This window comes from Belonocnema kinseyi, chromosome 3 (assembly GCF_010883055.1).
Source record: "Belonocnema kinseyi isolate 2016_QV_RU_SX_M_011 chromosome 3, B_treatae_v1, whole genome shotgun sequence".
Classification (NCBI taxonomy): domain Eukaryota; kingdom Metazoa; phylum Arthropoda; class Insecta; order Hymenoptera; family Cynipidae; genus Belonocnema; species Belonocnema kinseyi.
In genome coordinates, this window is record NC_046659.1 from 27896899 (window position 1) to 27905258 (window position 8360).

Sequence of the window (8360 nt, forward strand, 5' to 3'; positions counted from 1 at the left end):
TTTCATATATTTTCCACTAATTCTAAAATTATTAATCATAATTTTCATTCTATATATTGTCTATATATAGTTCTTTAATATTATTTAGTTTTTATTTTTATTGTTGTGGTCTGCAATTTCTACGGACTTTTTTAGACTATTCGTCTAATCAAGTTATGTGGTCAATATTATTTATTTATTAAAAATACAATAATCAAATATTTTTATTATAGAAATTTGGTTAAATGTTTAATTTTTTTAAATTATTGTTTTAATTTAAAATAATAATCGAAGAGATTTTTTTTAAATCTTTCGGGGAATAAAATTAGTATTTATAGGTCGACAAAGGTTTGTTTTCTTTACCAAATTTGGCTTTCGTCTAAATTTTTCCAGTTGTTTTTACTATAGTAAAATTTACGTTTGCATCTCGGGCGAAGAAATTCATTCTATTGTTTGAAAACTATTCTTTTTAAATCAATATTTTTCACAGAAAATTACACTGAGTGACAGAACGAAATCGGAAACAATAAGAGTTAATTTATTCAAGAACAAGCTTTTTGAACAAAAATGACCTTGAGTGAACCTTTAATATATATTTGTTAATTTTTACAAAAATCATGTGTTATTTTCTTACAAAAAAAAATTTATAGGGGGGGGGGGCAAATAATCAAAAAATAAATAAAACTTGAAGATGTATGATTTTAATTTGTAACTAAATGATTTGAGAGGTTTCAATCTAAAATTATGGAACACTTTCCATTCAAAAATTCAGATGAAATATTTAAATAGCTTTAAATTTGAAATTAGTCAATATATTCTGAAGACTACAAATTTAAAATGTCTGAATTATTAAGGCTTTAAATATTTTTGAAATTGCTGTTCTGGACACTAAATAGCACTTATTCTTTTATTAAGAAATCACAACCAAAATTGTTAAAAAAAAAGTTTTTAAAGGAGTTTTAAAAATCTTAAAAAAGGTCAGAGGTTTTAAGTTCAATATATGTGATAGAATCTCTTTAAATATGAAATTAGTCTATACTTTCTCATGTTTGAGCTGTAATTATTCCATTTTAGAGTTACAAATAACAGTCGTGAAAAATCAATAAAATGTTTTAATTAATTTATATATAAAACAAAAACCTTTGTATAGTTCAATCTAACTGTAGCTGCAAAAATTTAATTTGAAATGCGTTGAATTCAAGGTATAGTTTAAAAAGAAAACTGAAAGCAAAGGATCGACTTTCAAAAGAAGCAAAAGAAAGTGACTCGCTGGATTGCAAATGAACATGGAAAATTGTGTATTTTCGCATTTTTAAATTTTTAATTCAAACTTTTTCGCCTTTTAACAATTTCGAAAAATTCTGAAAATTCAAACAATAAGGCTGTATTTTGAAAATGAAGCAATTTTAACGTTAAAATTCAAGTTCCTAAACTGAAGGCCTAAAAATTTGCAAATTTTACAATTAGTGTTATGTAAATTGTATTGGTATCTTAAAAGAGTATAAATAGTTCTTAAATTAGTTTTTAAATTTTCTGCAGCTTACCTGTTTTACATACCTAGATGTCAAAAAGGCCTACCCAACTTTTTCAAATTTTAATCACTTATTTTCTAAGAGAAAATCACCCCTGTTTACCAATCACTGAAATGGATTAGAAAAAAATTGCCAAGACCCAAGAATAAAAATTGGATATACAGCGAATTTTTACATTTTTAATTGAGACTATCTTTAACTTTGTGATATCAAAAATTTCCATACACATTTCTTTTTGATATTACTGTAGGAAAAAATCAACAAGATCGAGCGCCGAAATTATAATTAGAGCAAATTTTCTGTAATTCTATGGAGACGGCTGAATTATCTCGAAAAATAAAATTCCCGACTCGGTAAAACTCTCTGTCCCAAAAAATACAATTCCAAAAATAATAAAATTCCTGAACAGTTTATAATATTAACGAATTTGAAAATTCCCAAATAATAAGACTACCCAAATAAATTTGTTTTTTAATCAATATTAATTATTTATTAAAACTGCGATAATAAAATATTGTAATCAAATACATTTTTGTTTAATATTTAAAATGTTAAAAATTATTGTTTGAATTTAAAATTAAAATTATACAAAAAATTTTACCGACAAATGAATATATAAAAATACGTGTTTTTAAATTAACATTTCGATTTTTCAGAAGAACTTTTGTGATTTAAAAAATACAATATACATTTTCAACTAAAATATCTTATCCAGAAATATATTTTGTTTTAATTATTATTTTTAATTTAAACAATAATGTTTAAATACTTCAAACATTAAAAAAGTTGCTTCTTTGGTATAAATTATATTTGATTATTTCAATTTAAAAAAAAATTGTCAAAGAAAAATGCTTTCAGCACTTGTTTATCTTAAAATGTCTTTCTATAATACTTTTTTAAAATTAAAAATATGATTTTTCGAGAACATTTTTTTTATAATTAAAAAAAGACTGTATCGAAAACTGGATCAAGCTTCAGATCTGAAAAAATTCAGCGATACATACATGTCAAACTTTTCTAACCTCAAAATATTTTTCTACTGCTTTACCGTCATATTTTACGAAGAATGAGAAAAAAAATTCGACTTCGTAGTACTATGAGGGCAGCACCTCGATAGGGCAGAAAATGTGATGTCCTATATATATATAATTCTCAACTCCGACGCCCCGTACCGCATCTACGTTTATAATATCTTTGGTCAAACTCAATCCAGTGGCGTAACTAGAAAATGGAGTTCCTTCCCACGAATATTTGTTTATGAGGTTCCTTTCATCAATTCGGTTGTTCTTGTAAGTAAGCAATCACCTTAATTAAAAAATTATTGGATATCTCCCGTTTATTAATATTTCCTTTTGATTTCATTGAAATAAATACAATTTATTGGTTATGTGCTCCAGTTTATTTTGAGGTTATGCCAGTGAATAAGAGTTTTTGGAATTTATTTTTAGACGTTATTTCAGCCCTCAGAAATAACGAAAGTATTGAAAATAATAAACATATTGTACAGATTGTGCAAATGATTATCCCGGGATGAATTTCATGGACTACAAGCTGGATCGTTCGCAAAGAGCAATGTGGAGACTGCCCTTTGCTAAAAACACCGATTTCAAAGAAGCCGACGGTTATATACCTGAAAGTTTCTATAATCTAAGAGACCTTATTTACACCGTGTAATAGCAACTCGTCAATGTCAGCACTATCATTTCTCAAACGGAAGTCCCTCCTCCAACCGGACCACTGAATTGCAGCTGGGCTATAGGGTAAGATTGATTGTTGTATTATTTGTATTATTTTACAGGCCTCAGATTCACTAAACTATTGACAAAATTTCACACTTTTTAAAAGAAGTTACACTATTTTAATATGAAGAAGACGAATTTTCAAGAAAATACATACGTTTTAAACTTTTAAACTATATATGTACAGGGTGGCTGCTGGACCTATAAATGACGGTGAATTTATTTTTTTGCTGGGAATTTTACAAATAGTTAGAAGAAAATTCTATTCAAGTTCTATTTTCAAACTTTTCAAAATTATCAGTTAAATTGCAATATTTTTTAATTATGACATTTAGTTTACAATACGTAATTCGAAAATGTTGTACTTCTAATGTTTGAGAAAACCCGTTGTTAGTTTATCAAATTTAAATGTAAATATTTTTAAAAGAAAACAATAATTGATTTGTGAAAATGATTCTAAATCCGTTCAAAAATTAGAAATTTCCAGATTTTACCCTTGAAAATTAAACTTATTCATTTCGAAAGTCTTAGGCATTAAAAAAATGGAAACATCCCATTGAAATTTTATAAACCAATTTTAACTTAAATATAACTTTATAATAATTTATTTGTAATTAAAGGCTTTTACTAAATTAAAAATATTTTTTCAGTCTAGAACATTCAATTTTCAATCTATTCAATTTTTTAATTAAGAACGAAAAATAATTATTTAATATTTAGCAATATTTGAATATTTATTTATGACGAATGAATTAAAACCAAGTGTGAGAAATTAAATAATTTGAAACTGAACTGTTTGTGAAAGAAAGCCTTGAATCGTTAAAATTTCGAAGAGCTTTTAAATTTTACACGTTTCAATTTTGATTGTTATTTTTTTAAATGTTTAATTTTTAAGTGAAATTGTTAATTTTTAGTTCTTAAATAGAAAGTGTACACTTATTATTATCAGAAAAAATTCAGTAATTTTAACAGGTATTTAGAAGTTTTGAGGAGATTTAAAGCCAATGAAAAACGTGAAATAATTTCACATAATTTAAACAAAGTCTCTACCGACAAGATTCTGCTATTCGTACCAATTTCGGTGTATATAGCCACATCATAATTTATAACAAATTGTAGATTTTTGCAGATTTATACAAAAAATTAGAAACTTTTTAAGAATTGTGAAAGGCCTCGAAAGAATAAGAACATTTTTATAAGATTCCTAGAAAAATTGGAAACAATTTTTCATTTTGAAATGTTACTTTGAAAAATTATTCAAAAAAATTTTATAGGATTTCCAACTTTTTTAAAAATAAATCTGAAAGGTTTTAAGACATTTTTTTCAATTTGCGGGATTTTCTTTAAATTAAGGAAAACTCTTTTTATTTCAAAATATATTTAGAAATTTTAAACAAATTTCAAAAGTAATTATAACGTTGAATAGATTTAAAACAACTGATAGATTTTTCAATATTTCGAAAAAAATTTTAAAGCTTTTCAAAGATATTTTTAGTTTAAAAAATTTAATTTTTCCATTACTGACGTTTCTAGCAATAAATTGTTCAAAATAATACAATTTTGAAATTTTTAAGGTTTATTGATTCTTTATTCTAGAATATTTAAAATTATAACGTGGATTTATAGTTTTAGAATTAAATCTGAATCTTTCAAAACATTCATTTGAAATTTTTAAAATTTTTGTAGTTTATTCAAATGTTTAATTTAAATGTGTTAGTACCTTTCATTTTTTACGTATACATTATTAAGCAATTAAATACAAAATTCTTGAATAAAAAAAACTTTTAATCTTTAATTTCAAAAGTTTAAAGTTAAAGAGGTCCATTCTGAGTGCTTTAATTTGTAGATTATTTTCTATTACTGAAAATGTAAAAAGTTTCACTTACGAGTTTAAATTTTTATATTTTATTAAGCATGAAAAATCTTTGTGAACCGAAAAAAACGCGGAAAGTGACCGGGAATTTTTTCCAGTTGAATATTCGTAATTTTAGTTGAAAATGCAGCTGCTTGGTTGAAAATTAATTTATAAAGTGAAAATTCAGCTGTCATATTTTTATTTAAACATTTGATCTTTGTTAGTTTAAAATTTCAAGATTTAACTAATAATTTATTTATTTTTTAGAAACTCGACTATTTCATTAGAAATTCACGCATTTTGTTAAAAAAATCGATATTTTTGTAGAAAATCACCTTTTTCTTTGAAAGTTAATCTCTTTGTTAAAAAATTCGTCATTCGTTTACAAATGAAGTATTCTGTTCAAATATTGATCATTTCAGTAAAAAAAACATCTTTCATGTTGGAAATAAAATTACATGGTTGAAAATTAAGCTCTTTTGTTAAAAATTATTTTTATTTATTCCAGATTTATCATTTTAATTAAAAACTAATTTCTTGTGTTGAAAAATCGCTATTCAATTGAAAACTTGTTTTTTCTTTAAATGGAAAGAAATTTTTTTTCCGAAACCGGAACTATTTTTTTGAAATTTTAATTCCTTTTTCATTAAAATTTTTTTTTAACTGAAAGGATTACTATTATTCCAGTTGAATATTCCATCATTTTAATTAAAAATTCATCTTTTTGCTTGAACATTTACTTTTTGGCAGCAAATCTAATTATTCAATTTTTGGTTGACAGTTTATTGTTTTGGCATATTATGCCGCGTAAGGACCAGCTGTGCTATTGAATTTCAACCATCTCAGGGCGGTTACCTTCCCAATAAAATTAATCGCTCCGATACTACAAGACCTACTTGCTGTCAAATTATAGGGAATTATCAGTGTTGAGAAGTAAAGAGTTACAGACAAGGGCAGATCGGGACAGTTTTTCTAAGGGCCCTTCTAAGAGCAGAAAGATTGAAAAAGATAGAAGTTGAGGTATAGGAAGAGATAGAACTATTCTATCTCTTTAGATGAGTCACTTAGCATTTTTAAAAGGCTATATTTTCCATCCATAATTTCAATAAGTTACAGAACAGCACAATGAACAATTTTTTACTAGAAACGTCAGTAATGGAAAAATTAAATTTTTTTAAACTAAAAATGTCTCTGAAAAGCTTTAAAATTTTTTTTCAAAATATGGACAAATCTATCCGTTGTTTTAAATTTATTCAACATTATAATTATTTTTGAAATTTGTTTAGAATTTCTAAATATATTTTGAAATAAACAGAGTTTTCTTTAATTTAAAGAAAATCCCGCAAATTGAAAAGAATATCGTAAAACCTTTCAGATTTATTTTTAAAAAAGTTGCAAATCTTTTTAAATTTTTTTGAATAATTTTTAAAAATAACGTTCCAAAGTGAAAAATTGTTTCCAATTTTTCTAGGAACCTTATAAAAATGTTTTTATTCTTTTGAAGCCTTTCACAATTCTTAAAAAGTTTCTAATTTTTTTATAAATCTGCAAAAATCTACAATTTGTTTTAAATTATGATGTGGCTATATACACCGAAATTGGTACGAATAGCAGAATCTTGTCGTTAGAGACTTTGTTTAAATTATGTGAAATTATTTCAAGTTTTTCATTGGCTTTAAATCTCTTAAAAACTTCTAAATACCTGTTAAAATTACTCAATTTTTCTGATAATAATAAGTGTACACTTGTTATTTAAGCACTAAAAATTAACAATTTGACTTAAAAATAAAACATTAAAAAAATAACAATCAAAATTAAAACGTGTAAAATTTAAAAGCTCTTCGAAATTTTAACGATTCAAGTCTTTCTTTCTCAAATAGTTCAGTTTCAAATTGTTTAATTTTTAACACTTGGTTTTAATTTATTCGCCATAAATAAATATTAAAATATTGCTAAATATTAAATAATTATTTTTTGTTTTTAATTTAAAGATTTGAAATTGAATGGATTGAAAATTGAATATTCTAGACTGAAAAAATATTTTAAATTTAGTAAAAGCCTTTAATTACAAATAAATTATTATAAAGTTATGTTTAAGTTAAAATTGGTTTATAAAATTTCAATAGGATGTCTCAATTTTTTTTTAATGACTAAGACTTTCAAAATAAATACGCTTAATTTTTAACGATCAAATCTAGACATTCATAAATTTAAACGGATTTAGAATCGTTTTGACAAATCAATTATTGTTCCGTTTTAAAAATATTTACATTTACATTTGATAAACTAACAACAGGTTTCCTTAGAAATATGCAATTCGAACGCTTTAAATTTTTAATTATTCAATAGTTTAAGACTGCATTCTAAAGTTCTATAAATGAAAATAAAAATATGAATTCGGCAATTTCTAATGTAGAAGATTTTCGAATAACGCATTGTAAACTGAATGATGTCAGAATTGAAAAATATAACAATTCAATTAATTATGTTTAAAACTTTGGAAAATGAACTTGGACAGATTATATATTTTTACAAATAGTGTTAAATTCGTTTCATTTTTTTTTAACTGTGAAATAGTGTAAACACTTCTGGTAGGTCTGAGGCCTGTGCAAATACATTCCAGGGATGCTCTTAAAACGTCTAATGCCAGTAGAAAAAATTTCCCAAGAACGTCTATGTCTTGAAGATGTCTATAGGTCATCTTTAGGACATTGGACGTCTTAGAGACGTTGATTGGGCTAACATAAGACATCCAGAAACGTCCTAAGCACGTTCTTGGGATTTTTGTAGTTTTGTGCCCACTGGGTTTTTCGAAAATTTGTATTTTCGGTTTAAAAATTGATGTCTTAGTAGAAATTGCATCTGTCTTACATAAAAATGCAACTGATTGGTTAAAAATTCAACAATATTGTTAAAAAGTCTTCCTTTTTGGTTCAAACTTCAACTATTGTTTTGTTTAAAATTCGTCTTTTCACGTAGAAAATTTCAGTATTTCGTAAAAAATTTACTACTTATTTCCCCTCTATAAGAAAAAGGCTACGTTGTTCTTGTAACCGGCCACTTACTGGTAATAAACCGTAGGTTATCATCCATACTTTTGAGTCCACAGGAGTGAGTACATCAGACAATAGCTGTAGGTAATGAAATCCTGCGATTGAGCCAAACGGATAATGTCTGTCGATCTCCTATGGTTAAGAATATTCTACTCAACCATACATTTTTGCATGCATATGAGTTGATACAGTATTGCCTAAT

General features: G+C 25.2%; 1 long non-coding RNA gene across 1 annotated transcript in view; it reads left to right on the forward strand.

The window, feature by feature from the left end:
• Positions 1–2728: 2728 nt before the first annotated feature.
• Positions 2729–8360, forward strand: part of LOC117169271 — a 6393-nt gene continuing 761 nt past the window's right edge. Inside the window, exons 1-2 of the long non-coding RNA XR_004466638.1 lie at positions 2729–2800; positions 3019–3271. This is a non-coding gene — a long non-coding RNA (uncharacterized LOC117169271). The remainder of the gene's footprint in view (positions 2801–3018; positions 3272–8360) is intronic.